This window comes from Nomascus leucogenys, chromosome 14, assembly GCF_006542625.1.
Source record: "Nomascus leucogenys isolate Asia chromosome 14, Asia_NLE_v1, whole genome shotgun sequence".
Classification (NCBI taxonomy): domain Eukaryota; kingdom Metazoa; phylum Chordata; class Mammalia; order Primates; family Hylobatidae; genus Nomascus; species Nomascus leucogenys.
Genome location: NC_044394.1, coordinates 22,902,883 through 22,921,338, shown reverse-complemented (window position 1 = coordinate 22,921,338; position 18,456 = coordinate 22,902,883).

Below are 18,456 nucleotides of genomic sequence, written 5' to 3'. Positions count from 1 at the left end.
CCAGCTACTAGGGAGGCTGAGGCAGGAGACTGGCGTGAACCCGGGAGACAGAGCTTGCAGTGAGCCGAGATCGCGCCACTATACTCCAGCCCGGGCAACAGAGCAAGACTCTGTCTCAAAAAAAAAAAGAAGAAATTTTATAATTATCATAATTGAAACACATTACATCCTTGGCCTCAGTTTCTAATCTTGCAGATATGAAAGAGTTGGGCCCAGGCTACAACTAACAATGTGTCTTATATTTGGGGTAGTAGCCTGGCCCAGATTTTCTAAAATACCTTTAATTTAAAATATTCTGTCCTTACCTTTCAGTTTGTGTGTCCCAGAGTTTTGTTCAAACATGTGGTTTACATATTCTTTGTCTATTATAATTTTAAATTTGTAAAAATTAAGAAATAGTTGGGATTGGTTTGTATCAATCCAAAAAATAAGATTTTAGGGGTATATGTACTAACCTCTTTAATGCAACACAACTGTTTCTTTAGTCCTTTGGCATGATCATTTGTATATAAAGCAATTCTTATCTTTTGGATCTGGCAGGATCTCTACTTGACAAAAGTATTAGCTGCTAGGTTTTTGTGAGTGAAAATAAATTGCATTTTTTTAAAATCACAATTCATTATTTTCACTGACTCAGACTGGCCTCTCCACCAACCCCTCAGATTAGTTTAAATTAAATAAAGTATTGGTTCAAAAAATCTAGACAGTTACTTAATCAAATAACAAATACCCAAGCAGGCTGCTCGAAATCACGTGCACTGATACATTCTTAGGCCCAGTGACCATAGAATCATCCGCCTTTGCTATAGGTAAATGATTCCTCCAGGGAGGAGCAGTTTTTCTAACAGCGATTTCCACATAGGTCCACTTTGACATTACTTAGGATTCTCCAATTTCTACATAGGTCCACTTTGACATTACTTAGGATTCTCCTTTGAGAATTTTCTAATAGCAAATACACACACAGAACAACCAAAACATCAGGGGAAAATTGATCCTAAAGGTACGACTGTCCTAGTTGTTCAGCTTGACTTGTACTCCAGTGGGAGAGGAAGAACTAAAGAGTGTGCTATAATTTCTTGTTCATCAATGCAGAACCCAGCACAGGAAGAAGGTGAGAAGACCCTGAGGTGAATGGGATGATGAAGAAGACCAAGTGGGAGCCCATAAATCTGTCTTCTTATGGTTATTGGTGCATAGATACTTGGGCAGCTCACCCCTGTGCTGACACTTTGCTTTCATTTCTCACTTTTTTATCTCCATGATTTTCTGTTAACCTTCTATTAACATCTGTCAGAAAACCTAGTTCCAGTTCTGACCAGCCTAAGGGCTATAGGTTGAATTGGGTCAAGGCAAATAGGAAATAACTGATCTAGTTTCTACAAGGTCTTCATGGACTGAATGAAAATTATGCAGAAAGCACTAAATATTCATATTCTGTCTTTCTTTCTGTATACCTCTCTCTGCTTCATGTTCTTTTTGTATTTGGTTTTGATGGGAATCTATATCTCTAAGGAAACCTTTTTTTAAAAAAACTGCAGCCAGTATCTGAATTATCTTAAGCTAATATAATATGACAGAGTATAAATGGGTGAAGATTTATAATTTCCAGTGAATATTTTCCAAGTTTTCCAGGATCATCTATACTATTTTTAGGTTAATATAATTTTTTTTTAAAGTCACCCTTAACAGGACATGTGGAGTGGTTAAAACATGACATGTTTTTGTTGAGGAATGCAGAATTAGTGAAAACGACAGAGGCAAAAATAAATAAAATCAGACTTAAATAATGTTTATTTATTTAGCATCTATTCACTTGTTCAAAAAATTATCGAGTGCCTACCATGTGCCAGGGAACAGGCAGGTACACAAATAAGTCCCTGCCTTCACATTGTCGTGGTGAGACAGGCACTATACCGTAACATCAATTCACAGCGATAACTGCTATGGGGAAAGTAAAGCTGGGAAAGCAACCCACAGGGGGTGCTATTTTCAATAGGGTGGGCAAAGAAAACTGGGAAGAAGGGCCAAATATGGAATACATTTTGATAATATAGCCAGCTGAAATTGCTAATGGGTTGGATGTGTGGGCCAAAAGAGAGGAATCTAGGATGAGTCAAAGGTTTGCCTGAGTAATTGAATAAATGGCAATGGTGGTGGTATATTGATTGAAATACAGAACACTGCAGGAAAAGAGGTTTGCAGAGTGAGGCTAAGTGGAAACCAAGTGTTCTGTGTTAAACATGCTAATTTTGAGATGTCTATTAGATGATGATAAGCACTTGGAGATTAGAAGAGAGGCAGGTGCTAGAGAAAAACACTTGTGGTCATCAGTACATACATGGGATCTAAGGTATGGGAATAGTGTATTGCCTCAACAGTGAGTGCAGATCCAGAGTATGAGACATGTGAAGACTGGTCCCAGAACACACCAATATGTTCAGGTGGCAATGAGGGGGAGTGGGAGGAAGATCCAGCTGAGATATTTGATGAAGGACCAGTGAGGTAGGAAGGTGACCCTAGGTGTGATGTCCAGGAATACTCACCAACACCAAAAAAGTGTTTCAAGTGCATCAGATGCCGTGAGATGTCAAAGATAAGTATAGGGAATTTTAGTAGAGTGACAAGTATAAAAGCCTATCTGGAGTGTGGTCAAGAAAGAATAAGAGGCGAGCAGGCAGAGAAAACCAGTACCTTAGCAACAGTATCTTGCCAAATTAGCAAAGCATCACTTGAAATAGTATTTCATGTTGTTCCTTAGTTCTTTGCTGCTTAATTTTCAGCATGGCCTCCAGCCATTTTAGTATTGAGCTTCTGAGTTCAGTGTTTGGTGTTGCAGTAAAAGCTTCATTTTGAGCACTTTAAGTAAGAAATAAAAGAAGGCAGAAATCAGGCAGGCACTTTAATATAGGATTTGTCTATAAGCTAAACTAAGTTGTTGTTAGCATTATATTATACTGGCTGATTATCTGATGTTAATACTTACATGGTAATTTTTTCTCTAAATATGTCAAAAAGAAGTTAAAGAGCTGCAAAACATCCAAATAACAGAAATAATTTTTAAACCATATGTTGGACTTAATGAATGTTTAGTTAAATAGAAATAGGCTTTGAGGACATCAGGTCTCTGAGATCATTTTGAAAGAGCAGGAGGAAGGTGACTGACAATGTGATTGCTATAATAATTTTTCTTTTCTTTTTTTTCCTTTTAGTCTGGAGAGATTGGACTACAAAGCAAAATGAACTGTTATACAGACTTAGGTGGAAAGTATACTGTCCTACCAAAAAAACCTTTTCAGTTGTTTTCCTATTTCTTTCTGCAATTAATCCTATCTTCAATGTGCCCTTTTAATTGACTTTAACACAAATATTATGAATATGAATTATAAGACAATATTAAAGATAAAAGAAAACTTAAAATGACAAGCTAAACTGTTTCACCGAAATGTATTTGCACATGTCCAAAGCTTACTCATATATCAACATCTAATTTAGATAAACTTCCATTGAGGCCTTCCCAGTCCTTTCTTCTTAGAATAAGTCTCTTTCTCCTATACATTTGAAAAACATTCTATCTATAACTCTCATTCATCTTTTCATTCATTCAACCAATATTACTGAGCGCTTATTATGGGCTGGTCCTCTTCTAGGAGCTTCGGATACATCAGTGAAAAGAGGAAAAGAACCCTGCCTTATGGAGCTGAGATTCTAACAAGGGGAAACACACAATAATAGATAGAATACATAAAAAAAATCATGTAGCATTTAAAAGGTGATAGATTCTTTGGAACATGAAATGTAGAGCAGAGTAACGGGATGGGAGTATAGGGGGTTCCAACCTTTAATGCAGTGGTTAAGACAGGGTTTACTTAGAGGTGACATCCGAGCAAAGACTTGAAGGAGATGAGGGCATTAGCAACATAGATCTGTGGCGAAGAGCTAGAACAAAGAACTAGAAACATGCCTGGTGCTGTTGAGGAACAACAAAGAGGCCAGAGGGGCTTGAGGGAACCTGGGGAGGGGAAAGGTAGTAGGAAATAAGGTCAGAGGCCATTGGTGTGGGGGTTTGAAGGGACATATCATGGCAGTGAAATGGGTGCTATTACAGAGTTTTGAAGCTGAGGAGTGACATCATCTGACTTTTAATTCAAAAGGAGCCTCTGGCTGCTGTGTTGAGAGTGCTGGGGTGTGTGAGAAGTAGGAGTAGGGGGACCAATTAGCAGGCCCTGTAGTTATGTAAGCAAGAGATGATAGTGACTCACACACTTGGTACAAGCACTGGAGCCGGTAAGAAGTGGTTAGAGTTTCATATCACTTTTTTACTTTTGTCATATTATATACATGTCTTATCACCACTTCTAGACTCTGCACTACTTGAGGCCAGAATTTGTGTTCATTTTTACATGTCCAATGAGGGGTACTCAATATTTTTAATGAATAAATAAATGAATGGTCACTAGACAAAGAATCTAGCTTATCAATATCTTTGACACACACCCTGAATTTCAAGGCATATTTATAAATGGACAACAGCACCACCAAGAGCATCAACTTTGAATATGAAGGGCAAAAAAAAAATGAATAAAATCTACATACTGCAGAACGGATAGCAGAATAATATAAAGGGAAAGATAGCCTTTATTTTACCTGTGCTTTATTTAATTTCTGATGAGTGTTTAGAAGTAATCTATTATATTTTCTCTATGTTCTTCTTGAAGTAAAATAGTAGCCAAGGGAGAAAGAAATTTCTGGAGCATACAGACAGGTTCACAGTAGGTTTTGTCATGGAAATATTTATTATTATAAGAGCCAGTCAAATGACATGCCACAATGCTAACCCTTTCTGTAGTTAACCCTGCAGGGAAGAAATCTATCTCTGTCTTCAAATTCCAGTATAATAATAAAAAAGAAAACAACAAATGCATATAAAATAAATAACTTCTCCAACACATACGTACTCAACATTACAACAGGCAAGTTATGCAATCATTTGCTATTAAATCACAAACTTCCAAAACTTCAAAAGAGCAAGAGGAAAATTCCTTCAGAAAAAAACAAATTACCCATGATAATGTCCATACATAGTTGTAGAATATAGCTAAAGAAATGTTCTTTTAAAATAAGTGGTCTACATTTTAAAACTGCAACATCCAATTTGGGTATAGAGTTTTAGAAAAAGCTGCTATGTACAATGTGGAAATAATTTACAAATACCTATAAAACATTCAGGAAGGGAGTAGATTTCAATACCTTTCTTTAATATATAATGTTTTTAAAGAAATCATTACAATAGCAATGAATCTTTGTGATGGAGCAGTAGTTTTACAGTTTGGATTCTAGAACCACAAAATTCCTGATGGACTCTGTAATTAGAAGGGAAATTTTCATCTCTCTAAGTTGTGTCTCCTATTTCTCCATTCCCTATTTCTATTTTCTCTAGTAACCATTGAAAATATCAAGTTCAACTTATGACAAATCTAATTGAAAAATACCAGCCTGAATTGGAGGTTAATGTTTTGAGACAGTGGTTCTGCCATCTAATCATTCCACAAATATTTATTGGGCACTTAGTATTTCCTGCCAAAGAGATAAGGTCATTACCTTTAAGAAGTTAAAATTTAATGAGGAAGAGATACAAACACGCAGTAAAATAGTTTGACAGTGCCCTGATAGAGCTATGCTCAAGGTACTAGGCCCACTCAACATGCTATGGGGACGCAGGGAGGCAGGGAAGGCCTATGGGAGGAGGCGCTGTTTCCACGTTGTGAAGGATGAGCAAAGCTGGTCAGAGAAAACAAAGGGAAAGGGAATCCTCAGCAGAGGGCGCCATGATCATGATCTCATTTTTAGAACTGCCCCAATAGCTGTGGGGAAGATACAGAGACAGCAGTAGGCTGGAGGCAGGAGGATCACTCCAGAGGCTTAGAGGAATCCAGGGAGGAAATCATGAGGGTCTGAACGTAGGAAATGGCAGTCGGAAAGGAAACAAGGGGCAAGTTCAAGATATATTTAGGAAATAGACCATAAAAGATGTGGTATTGACTAGTCAGGAAGAATGAAGAGAGGAAGAATGAAGAAGAATGAAGGACAGGGAGGGAGTTAGGAGCTTGAGAGGCTGGATATATGGAGAGCTGAACTCTAAGGGAAGAAATGCAGGAGAAGAAGTGGGTGAAACAATAGCAGAGGGGATGTTTTTTGAAACTCAAAAGATTTGTTATGACATGTATTTGACATTATGACTGAATTGACAAATATAAACTAGCTGTGGTATGAAGGTATTCTACCCACAGAGCCTATTCAGAGTCATGAACATTACAGAGATCACTGATGAATACTTAAAGAAACTCCTTCCATTCTCCCTGGTCACCAAATGTAAAGTATTGACGAGATAGAGACTAGCAGTCAGTATAGATTTTAGATATTTGTTTAGTGAATATTTACCAATTTTAGAACTTCCATTACACAATCAGAGGCATGGCTTCTGAAAAAAAAAAAAATCTTAGCATACTGTATTTTAGTGAACATTAACATATATAATGGAAAGGAGAGTAAAACAATAATTTTCAAAATATTTAACTTTATTTACAAATTAATGGTGACTTTTTCATTTCAGATCTTAAGTGTCAAGTTAATTCACTCATTAAAATTTAGATACATTTTAATACCCTATTACATTTTATGATTCAAGGACTTTCTTATCATACGAAGAAGATGAAATGCTCTTTCAGACCAGTTATCATTTCTGGTTACTATTTCCTTTTTTTCTTTTCTGATTCCAAATGTGCACTGGGAATATCAACAATACCCATGAAATAAATCCCTTCTCAAGCAGGATATTCTGACTATCTGATTTATCACTCTGCATAGCTCCCATTAAATAATTTCTACAGTTTCAATAATAACCACAACTCTAGAATAATATATACTAGGATGCTCTATTTCAAGATCTTTAAAACTAGACATATATGAGAAAAATTTATAACATTTTAATATGTTTCTGGACTCATGAATAATGAGTCTTTTTTTTTTAGATTATACAAATATGATCCACCAATGAAACATTTCATCTCAAATCTAACCAGATTTTGTCTACCTAGTATAAAGTAAGGAAATCCTGGGTACTCCAGCGAAAAAAAGAAAAAAGCATTCTCTAAATCAGTGTTCAGTGTTTTTCAAATTGCAGATGTGACCTATTTGTGGATCATGAAATCAATTTGGTGAGTTACAACCAGCATTTTTACACAGTGGAATAGAATACAAAAGAATAGATATCAGAGTATATTACATTTCATAAGAGTATGCATGGTTTTGTAAAGGTTTGGTATGTATATATGTATGTGCGTACTGGTTACTAACATTAAATATTTCTTATCAGGAGTTGCATTTAAAGAAATTTGAAAGCCCCTGGTTTAAATAACTTTGTCCACAGTATTGCTGAGACGTGTCAGGGGTCTATAGCTCAAATGTGAAATGAAAATAAATTTTAAGAAATGTGAAGATTAATTTTTGTACAACAGTTCTCTGAAACTCAAGCACTCACTTACTTTAAGCTGTCAAATATTTTACAGAATAATACCTAACAAATAGGATCAAAGGTTTCTCCTATACTATGTTTTGTAACTAAGGATATATCGTCCAATATCACTAAATGACAGATTCTAACTTGCTTGATTGAGCCTTGCTATTTAGTAGTCATTATGGATAGAAGTTTCATTTAGTTGCATTCATCTTGTATTTAACTTTAGAATAAATTCAGAAGCTGAGCCATAAAATGTACGGTAGGAATCCTTAACCCATGAGGACCCTTAAAAGGTCAAGAAAGCAACTGTAATTCCCATGAAAAACACACAAATGTATATGTTATCATTATATATAGCCTACACGCATATGCCCCAACATGTTATCATTAGGTATAAACCAGAGAATATTCTACAGTATTTTAATTCTACTATACTTAAATAATACATAAAGGACACAAATACAGTTTTCATTTTTATGCTCCACTGTAATTTTATGAGAGGCCTAAGAAACATAAAAGTTACGTACGAGTCTTTATTTATGCCACCAAGAGTAAGTTTTATCCTTGGAAATGCTTAAAAACTTGGCCTAATACTTACTGCTCAGTTATTCCTCATCCTTTGATTCCTTAACCTATATTTTTGTAAATAAATTTTAAGTCAGAAATTACCGATAAAGTATCAGTCATGAGTTTCACCTGAACTCGAAATTCTCCTCTTTTGAGAGAGCTATAACAAGTGGAAGTTTATATTTTATTTCATTTCTATCATTTCATTCCTTAGGTTCTTTATGGTGTTTTTAAAATCCATAATATAATTCTATGAGAGTTAACATAATAGACTGTAACAGCTGTTATGGCCTATTGTGTAAATAAGTAATTACAGAATTTACAGACTATCATGTAAATATGTAATTATGGACTTTTTAAAATGTGCATTATTTACTCGATAGTCTATCGTTTACATATGTAATTATGGACTTTAAAACATGTATTATTTACTCAGTCTGTAACAGCTCCTTGGGACAGAGTCGTTCTGGCCTATCGGGTAAACATGTAATTACAGAAATTTTTTAAATATGTATTATTTATCTAATAGTGCTGCTACAGATTATCACATCCATACGTAATCACAGATTTTTTAAAAGTGGGTATCATTACTTTGTAAAATGCTTCTGCAAGTCAACGCAGAGACTTTCCGTTCATGGCTCAGTTATCCAAAACTATGAAGTGATTCCTCCATATAACATATTTGCAAAGAAAAGTGTTTTTTTTTGCAAGTAATCTAAGTAAATTTTCAAGTTTCCTGAAGAAGTTATAAAAAACTGATCCCAAAGAGAACAAGTCATTTTGAGAGAAGGGATATTTTTATAATAGTCTCTAGCTTAAGGTTCTTTTATCTTTCATTTTTTCAGTTATCTACATTACCATAATATTTATTTTTAAAAGCCAGAATCTCTTAATGCATCTGGTTTCTTTAAGGCAGAGTATCTGGAATGCATTTTACCTGTTATCTCCTTTAATATTCAATTATGTACACCTCCTTATGCAGTAGTATACTGGTAAATGTTTAACAGTTGGCTGGAGTGAGGAGGATGTAAATCACTCGCCATTTTCTGTGGTGTAAATGCTCCCACCATGGCTGATTTCAAGCTACCAAATGGATGTCACTTAACTCAATGTCACTCAACTAGTGAGCCATACAAGCAGGTAGGAGCCTATTTTAGCACATCACTACCTCTTACATCATTTCACATTCCAATTATTGAATGTCTTTTAATGTAGATTTTGAGGAAGTCAGAAACAAAAGCCTAATTGCTAAGGGCACGTGAGGCGTTTAAAGCTTAAAATTAACGGACACACCTTCAATTAACAATCAATAAGAGACCTCTTCCTAGATTCAGAAGATGCCTAAACTTTCTCTTAATCAAGTATGTAGGCAGCACTCTGGGATTGGGGGCAGGGAACAGCATTGTTTGGCACATCTGGTAGGAGACCAATCCTGAGGTGGTTCATTACAATTGAGGTACACCTATGAAGAATAGTTTGGCAAAAAATTTAGAGATGAGTTAAGTATCATGTGGGTGGTTGGGCTAGAAAACTTTAAGATGTATTCTAATCCTGTGAGCTGTTTTCATGATTTAATAAATAAGGTAAAGGTTAAATATATCGCATTTCAAAAAGCCATCCATACTTCCACAATTCTGCATTAACAGATTTAATTACTCTTTTTAACTGAGTAGTAAGTTGTAAGCTCAGCTAGACAATTCTAGAAGATGGAACTTCAAGAGAAATGCCATCAAAATAAACTTCAGATCACGCTATTAAAACTAAGGATGTTAAAGTTGTGCCTTTTATTTTAATAACAGACTAAATCATTGCTCTGCACTGAAATTATAAGAGCAAAACTTTGTACTACTTGTACATTCCAGTTTTTTGAAATATATGATTGAATATTCATCAATAAATGAAAAAGATTTACAATGTATTCAAAGATTATTAATTACTTCAAATACTCTTAGTTTTAAATGTGGGGGAGAATATACTGATCTGCCTGCAGAGCACAGACAAGGAATCAGTGCATATATATATATGTATATATGATTAATTCTCCAAATACTAGGTGGTGTTAAACATATCATCATGTGTGGTCAATAGAATAGACAGCCAGGGCAAAGGAGCTATCAGGAAAGTTCTATCCAAAGGCAACAAGATATTATATACATTCATTTGTCTAAGATGCTCATAAAATTTTATTTCATTCTACCACTAAAAACATTCTGTGGAAGGCACGACCTTCCATACACATTGAATTTTAGTACAGTAGTGTGAAGCCTTTATCAAGACCTGACACCAAGGGTTGCATACCTTCAGGGAAAGATTGTGTTCCCCTATGTTTAAATCCCCATGTAGAGCAAAACACAAAATATACATTACACTAGAGTACCACATGGCCAAAGAATGACTACAGCATGCCAGGAAGAGGGCAGGTGCCTCCTGCCAGAGGCTGCAATTTAATATCCTGCTATAAAAGCAATAGGAGGCTCCTGTTCATCTGAAACCTAGAACCTATAATAAAAACAGTGAACAATTCAAAATTGGCACATTGCTCCTACTGGCTGTTCATGTGCCAGGATTTTCCACCATGCCAGAGTTGCAAACTGTGTACAGTCTCTGGAAACAACTAAGCTCTTCTTATTTGTGAGGTAGAATTGTGAGTAGTGAGGGATTTACTACATAGGAAATTTTTATTTTCTTTGTTTTAAGAAAATGAGTGTAATATATGTCCCAATGGTTATTTGGGAAACTCACTTATTGTGAGTTTATTAAATGGCCGAAGTACATGATTTTAGAGAAAGTAGGACTTCAGCAGCTAACAGCCTGAGGCACAGAAATGGAAAAGGTAAGCCAGAACTTATAAACATTCATTTCATCCAGGTGTACCTCACTTTAAACAATAAATGCATCCCAGGAGTGATGTGAAAATAAAATACTTATACATTGGATCATATTTTAAATTAACTAGGGATACAGTTACTTAAAGGAAGCCTCAGCTAGTTCTTTGATAATGTGGATGACTAATTTGCAATTTATCAGTTTCTGAAATATGAATTTTCAGATATCAAATTTTAAAGCTGAGTATAGATACATGTATTTACATATGTCTAACATAGAAGTATATGTATTTATAAATATTCTAAAAGTCATACAGTTAAGATCAAAATACATTAAAGGCATTACTGTTTAGCTTGATCCACATGGATTTTCTGGGTTTAAAGGAATATATGAAATATTTGCTCAAATAAGGATGTATTAGAAAATAAAAAACCAAGGTTTCCATGATTGCAGTTAGTTATCTGTGAAGTAGGAGTGCCAAGCAGTAAAACTCCGTGTCCACTTGGCTGCAACAATTAATATGGAGCTATTTTCAAGGTGGGATTATGGGCACTGGAACCTCTAGGGATGGAATGTTTTGCCCATGCGTTAAATCCTCATTTTGTGTGAACTTAATGAAAAGATTGCAATATGTTCTGTCAATGGTTCCCAGAGCATGGAGATACTTCTTTCTTTTGCCCCTGAGAAAATGCAGTGAGATTTGTGCTGTATTTTATGGATGGAAATGTAAAGAAAGTATGTGCTTCTTACTTTGTTCAGAACTCCTGAAGATAGGCTTAAAATTATGTAGGGAAATGCAGTTACTCTAAGGCTGTAGTATTAGCTGGATGCACAGTGTATTTGTAAACTTTGCTGTGTGGGGGGGAAACCTCTAACATCATAAAATATCAAGAAGAAAGAATCAAATTTTTCTATAGCATGTTAAATTAGGCAGTAGCTGTTTTCAACAGAAGCTTGTTGGTCTGCTATAAAAAAAATGTTATTTATTTATTATTCTAATTTGGATTCACAAGTGTGCTCCAGTCAGAAAAAGGACTTGCTTTGCACAGACATGTTCAGGGGCTGTAATACAGTTACATGTATGCTATTTACTTTTAATAAAAGAGAGGCTCTTTGAGTATAGCAAATAAATGTGCAATACTGATAAGTAAAAAAAAAAAAAAAAAAAGACCAGGGTGGAGTGGATAGGCGCAGAAACCAACAGGTCACTCGTGCTTTGTTAGCATTCCAGTAGGTGCTCAGGCAGCCCTCAGGCAGCCCTAGAATACTCCTATGCCCGAGGTACACCAGTGAGGGAGCCCTCCTTGGAGAATGAACTGATACTTGGACATCTGCAAGAAACCAACATAGTCAGCTCCTCTCTCTCCTCAATTCATGGCTTAGATAGGACCAAACTTGTTTTTTCTCAGGAGTGTTGAAGAGCACATCACCTTGGGAGTCCTGGGACCACCAGGGACCACCAAATATTCAGAGTCCAAGCAAACAACTCAGAGAGGCTCTTCATAATTAGCACTAGTGACTCAGTTACCTTAACCCTTGAATTCTGTCCTTTTGTGGAACCCAGACCTCAGAAGTTTTGACATCTAAGCAGGCCAGGGTTTGAGGTATTTGTTTCTTTGTTTTTAGCGTCATAGAATTCTTTGGTTGGAACGAGATCCTCAAGATAATTTAGTCAAACCCCTTCACTTTAAAGTTAAGAAAGCTTGGCTAAGTCATAGGTGGAATCTCACTCCAAGGATAAAGAAATAACATTTGTTAAGTTATGTAAAAGGTGCTGTACCTAAGTTATCTCATTTAATTCTCATACACTCCCTATCATCCCCATTCATAGAGTAAAGCAAGTGAGATTTAGAACAGTTTACCAAACTTACTACAAATCGTACACTTTTAGGTCAATTTGCTAAAAATCTATTCATCAAATGGCCAATTTGCCAAATAATAAATTTGAAGAATGACCAATTTGCTGAATTTACCAAGAAATTATTTCTTTAAACTATGTGCAACTTTTATAGCAATAATATTATTCATAGTAATTAAAGCTTCCGAAGATTATTTCTAGTTTTAGTTGACTGGTTTTCATTTTATCTTCATGGCAACAATTTTTAGGAATTTAAATTCACCTTCTATTGGTAATTAGTATATATCAAATTTGCGGTCTCAATTACATGGTCCATTATAAAATCCCTTCTGGCATTCCAGCTTATTTTCTACCACTTACAATGGTATTGTCTTTCATCTCAAATCTTCCTACAAACCAGTACCAAGTTAACATACCAAAGAGACAGAAGCCATAAACTTTCTGCATTTTATAAAATTTCTAGCAAATTGCATGGGATGGTTCAATACCCTTAATGATATTTTTAATATTTAGTTTAATTGTGTTTAGTCCTAGTTTTAGTTTACTTTTTAATTTTGCCCTAGCCATTTCAGCCCAGCAATTCTGTAGCACATTTGTCAGTCCAAATCAGCTAAATGTCATTTCCTATATGTTTCACATTTCAGGCATATGTTTAAAATATATTACAAATAATTCATTTGACTCATTCAGTTAGCAAATCTGTGAATCAAAAATGTATAAAAGACAATGGGTTAGATTAAAAATGAGTTAGATGATGGGAACTCACCTTATCCTTATGATTTAAAAAGTCCTTGATTTTAAGACAACACAACACTGTGATTCAAAATACATAAGCTATAATGTAAAATGGCTGCAGTTCTAAGCAGAACTAAAACCAAACTAAACTAAACTTAAAATTCTAAATTATCTCCCAAAGCTGCCACAGTCACCTTATACAGCAGGATTTGCTACAAACTTTAAGAAACCTAATAGAAGGAAAGTTTTTATAAAGCAGTGATTTGGCAAATTGATCATTCCATGAATTGTTCAGTAGGGAAATTGGATTTTGGTGAATTGACTTTCTGAGAAGTAATTTTTGGAGAAATGCAATTCAAGGTAATTATCCTTCAGAAAGCTGTTTTTTGGTGAAGTGACCTGCTTCTAATCACCAAATGGCGAGGCATGAAAACCTGTCTGCTGATTCTAAAATTCACATTCTAGCCTCCATATTTTTTTTTCCAATTAACCACATCACCATTGATGTAAAGTAATCAGGAAAGATTTATGAAGGCCCCCAAAAATGTGGTCTGAAAATTTTAGACTACTGAAGATACCTTTAAATGTATCCAAATAAGGGAATTGAATAAAATCTCATAGTTGAGTTCAATGCAAAACCCATACTGCATGTCCCAGCAGAGGAGTAAGATACACTGATTTTGACTTGCCTAGTGAGAAAGCACTTTCCTTGATACCAAGAACCTTAATTCGAGCAAAACTTAAACATTTATATTCATATCATGTGGCTCTGTCTGGCCACAGTTAATTTGAGCCTATCACTTTATTCCCTGTACAGAATATCTAAAGCTTTAAGGCAGATTCAGGGAGCCTTTTCTTCCTGAAACACAAACACTTACACTACGCTCTCATTAACTGGAACTTTCACATCTGCACTGAAGTGAAAACAGAACCTAAAGCTCTGTCCTACCTACTGTATGTCAAATAACACAGATTAGAAAGGGTGTATTTGACAACGGCATTTTATTCAGGCTTTAGAGGGAAAGAGTTGGACAAGTCATAAACTTGCATAACCATTAAATAAAAATAACTGCAGGGATGTTTAAGAGATATACTAAAATAAAAAAATTTTAAATACTTGATAAAGGCAAAATTTTACCTGTTATTCATTTTACTTTATCCCAACTTGACACAATTATTAAAAAACTTTACCTCTACAACTTAAAAGCTAAAACCACTTCCAAGGCTTCTGGAGCCCCCCATATGGAGTGAGTTTCCAGGGTAGAAGATGGAAGTGAGTTTCTAGGGTAGAAGAGAAAGGTCATTATTTGGTGGCATCTTCAGGTTTAAATAATCTAGGCCAACTCTTTTCACAGAAATATAATGTGAGCCACATATATAATTTTAATTTTCACATTAAAAAAGTGAAAAGAAACAGGTAAAATGGATTTTAATATATTTTTACCCCAATGTATCCAAAATATTACCAATTCAGTATGTCATTGATATAAAAAATTGAGGTATCTTACATTTGTTTCATAAGTCTTCCAAATCTGGTATGCATTTTACACTTAGAGCACCATTCAATTTAGACTAACCACATTTCAAAAGCACAACAGCCACATGTGGCTAGTAGTTACCATACTGGACAATGCTTCTTCAGACTCACAATCTCATTTGAAAAGGAAAGGTACTTTGAAGGTAATGGAATTATATGATTCTGTCTGGATTGAACTGGACTGCTCTTTGCTTATTGTTGATTGTAAATGCTAGACAGTTCTGAGGATTTAGACCAGGAAAGCACAATGACAAGATCTCCAAATCCTGGACTGTAGGCCGGATGCGGTGGCTCATGCCTGTAATCCCAGCACTTTGGGAGGCTGAGGCGGGCAGATCACCTGAGGTTAGGAGTTTGAGACCAGCCTGACCAACATGGAGAAACCCCGTCTCTACTAAAAAAAAGTACAAAATTAGCCGGGCATAGTGTCACATGCTTGTAATCCCAGCTACTCGGGAGGCTGAGGCAGGAGAATTGCTTGAATCCAGGAGGCAGAGGTTGCGGTGAGCCAAGATCACACCATTGCATTCCAGCCTGGGTGACAGAGTGAGACCCCATCTCAAAAAAAAAAAAAAAATCTGGACTGTAAGGCATTTCTCAGTTCACATGCAATTAATATTGATATTTCCAAGTTGTAAAATTTTGGGCTGTTCCTTGGTTTTCTAAATATTTTCCTTTACATCTAAATCCAGGTGGATAGGAAACACAGGAACCCTCTTCTCTTCCCTATACCCCACCTCCAGCCATCCTTCTACTGGATTCTCAAGAGTAGCCACTCTTAAGTGTAGTTTTCCTTCTATTTTGATGCACAAGGTATCTCTGAGTCTTTGCCTAGGTTGCTGTCTCTTCTTAAACCACCCTTTGAGCAGTGCTTCTGCATCCCTCATCTCCATCATCTGGGTGGCTCCTAATAGCTATCTGAAGTCAGCTTTGCCTTTCAAACCCCAAGACCACCCAAAGACCCAAATCCAGTGTTCTTTCTTCACATTCCCATGGCAAACATTGTGGGTTCTTATGCCACACTGTTTCCACTGTGGTTCTAACTCCATGTATTACATCTGTTTATGATCCCTCTTCTCCAACTAGATAGTGACCTCCTAGAAAATATCTCATTTGCCTTCGTAGTTACAATGCCTAGTACAAAATAAGTATACTTAAAGTGCACAATAAAGGCTCATAAAGATGAAACACGGAACAGTATATGGAAAGTATAATAAAGTTTATCTACTCAAAGAATAAATGTTTTAAAGTGCATGTCTAACATCTTTTGTAGCAAAAATGCATTTAAAATGCACACGTCCCAGACATTGTGCTAGATGTTGAGGATACAGAGATAAATCAGATTCTAACCTATAAGAGATGACAGTTAAGCAATGGTAAAGATGAACACTTCTCAAAAGTATGTGAATTCGAGTCTCCTGGGGAAGTCATTGAAAACAGATTCTGATTCGGGGATCAGCGGTAGGGCTTAAAATTCTGCATTACTAATAAGTTCCCAAGTGACACTGCTGGTCCCATGACCATACTTTAAGTAGGGAAGGACTATGGCCCATAAGTTAGGAGACCTGAAGTTTAGCCGTGACTCCTGTTGTATGAGCCACTTCTCTTAATATTGCCAGATCTGCTTGCTCAGCTCATAAATTGTTTCAGATCAGAGAGGAGAGTAGATGATTTTTCTACATTATCTATAAGCTCTATAATCCATGATATCCATATTCTATCAGGCTTCAGGGGACAACAGGGATCAGACCTGTGGTTTTCAGTTTTGGCTGCTCTTTAGAATCACCTAGGGCTAATTTCAAAATTCAGATGCCCAGAACACAGACCAGACCTTGGAATGTCTGCGGGTGGGGCTCAGGCATGAGTATTTTTAAACTCCCAGGGTTGAGTAATCCAAGCAGTATGTGTTGATTGTTAACTCAATTGATTGGTGTTAATGAGGTCAGAGATAACAAAGGATGCTCCCCCTGGCAGGAAACTTTGTCCTATTCTGCTGGCAGTACTACAATGCCTGTTGGTCCAGAGAGCCTGATTAAAGGCACTGTGAAGTGCTATCTCCAGCACTGAAAAAGCACCCCAAAGCGCAGGCTCTGAGGTGTAAAATTATGCACAAAAGAAAAGCTATGCTGATACCATAACAAATAATTAGCCATGCTTCCCAACCTTTTGCAGGCTTCCCACTTGACAAAGGAGATCAAAATGAAAATGGAGCATTTATTTTTTCCCCCAATGAAGAATGGAAACACCAGCATCCAAGAAGCCATTGGATATATATGCTTAGCAAGTAAAGTCATATCCTAGATTCTTTTTAAATTAGTTTTGGAAATTTGAAAATTTTAAATAAAAAGTACAAACACTTTTTAAGGGTGTTTCAGCAGTTTTCAAAATGGAACAGGACTTTGTCATCCTCACTACATCTCTTAGGTCTAGGTTAAGAATAGAGGAGAAACATCCAAACTTGTTCATACTTTTAAGATATCTTAGTTTTAAATGTGTTGGTTTTTTTAACTTTAAAAAAATTGCTTTGCTGAAGTAAGAAAAAAGAATTAGATTCTTTTATCATTTAACTCAAGTAATGAATTGCTTAGTGCTACAGTAGCATATCACTGAAATACTGATTATTTTTTCTTTATTAGTTTTCACTTTAAAATATACTGTGCACACCTTTCCAAAACAGATTACTTGTGTCTGACAAATATATCAACAAATAGCTAAAATGTACATACTACAATCAAAATATTCTAGGATTTGAGAGGTAAGAGAGTATGATATTCTGTTATCTTCAAAGACCTTAGAACCTGTCTGAGGTGATTAAACTTACATTCTATGAAAAGATTGCTAAAATTATGAACACAAAATAATAAAAGCTAAAATAGTAGTTTTAAAGCTTTCAGAGAAGAGAGATACCTCACTTCCAGCTGGGATGGGCTAATGGAAGGCTAAATAAAGAGGGGAAAGGTTTGATCCGAACCTTCAAGGATGGCAGGTATTAGCCTAGGTACTAGCCTATTCGATCATTAGCCTAGAAAAAGAAACTCTATGATCAAGAGCAAGAGGAAAGGAAATCATAAGATGGGTTCAAAAATAGTGATAAGACAAGTAATGAGTAATGAGACAAGAATGTCTCACCTGGGCCAGGTGAAAAGTTCCATATCAGCCAGGCTTAGATCTGAAGACTGAAGGACTATGAACAAAACAAAAGCACAGTTAGGCAAATTAATACTTCCAGTCTCCAGGGACAGGGTAAAGTTGATATACATAGGACAGTATAAGCATAAGAGTTGACAAAGATAAGGTATTATGGGGCTAGAATGGAATTACCTGAGGGCTCGCTAGGCTGAAGACTTCTCTTTTTACCTTTTCCTACAGCTAATGAGAAATCAGTGGAGACTTTTCTTTGCTTGCTTGTCTAAG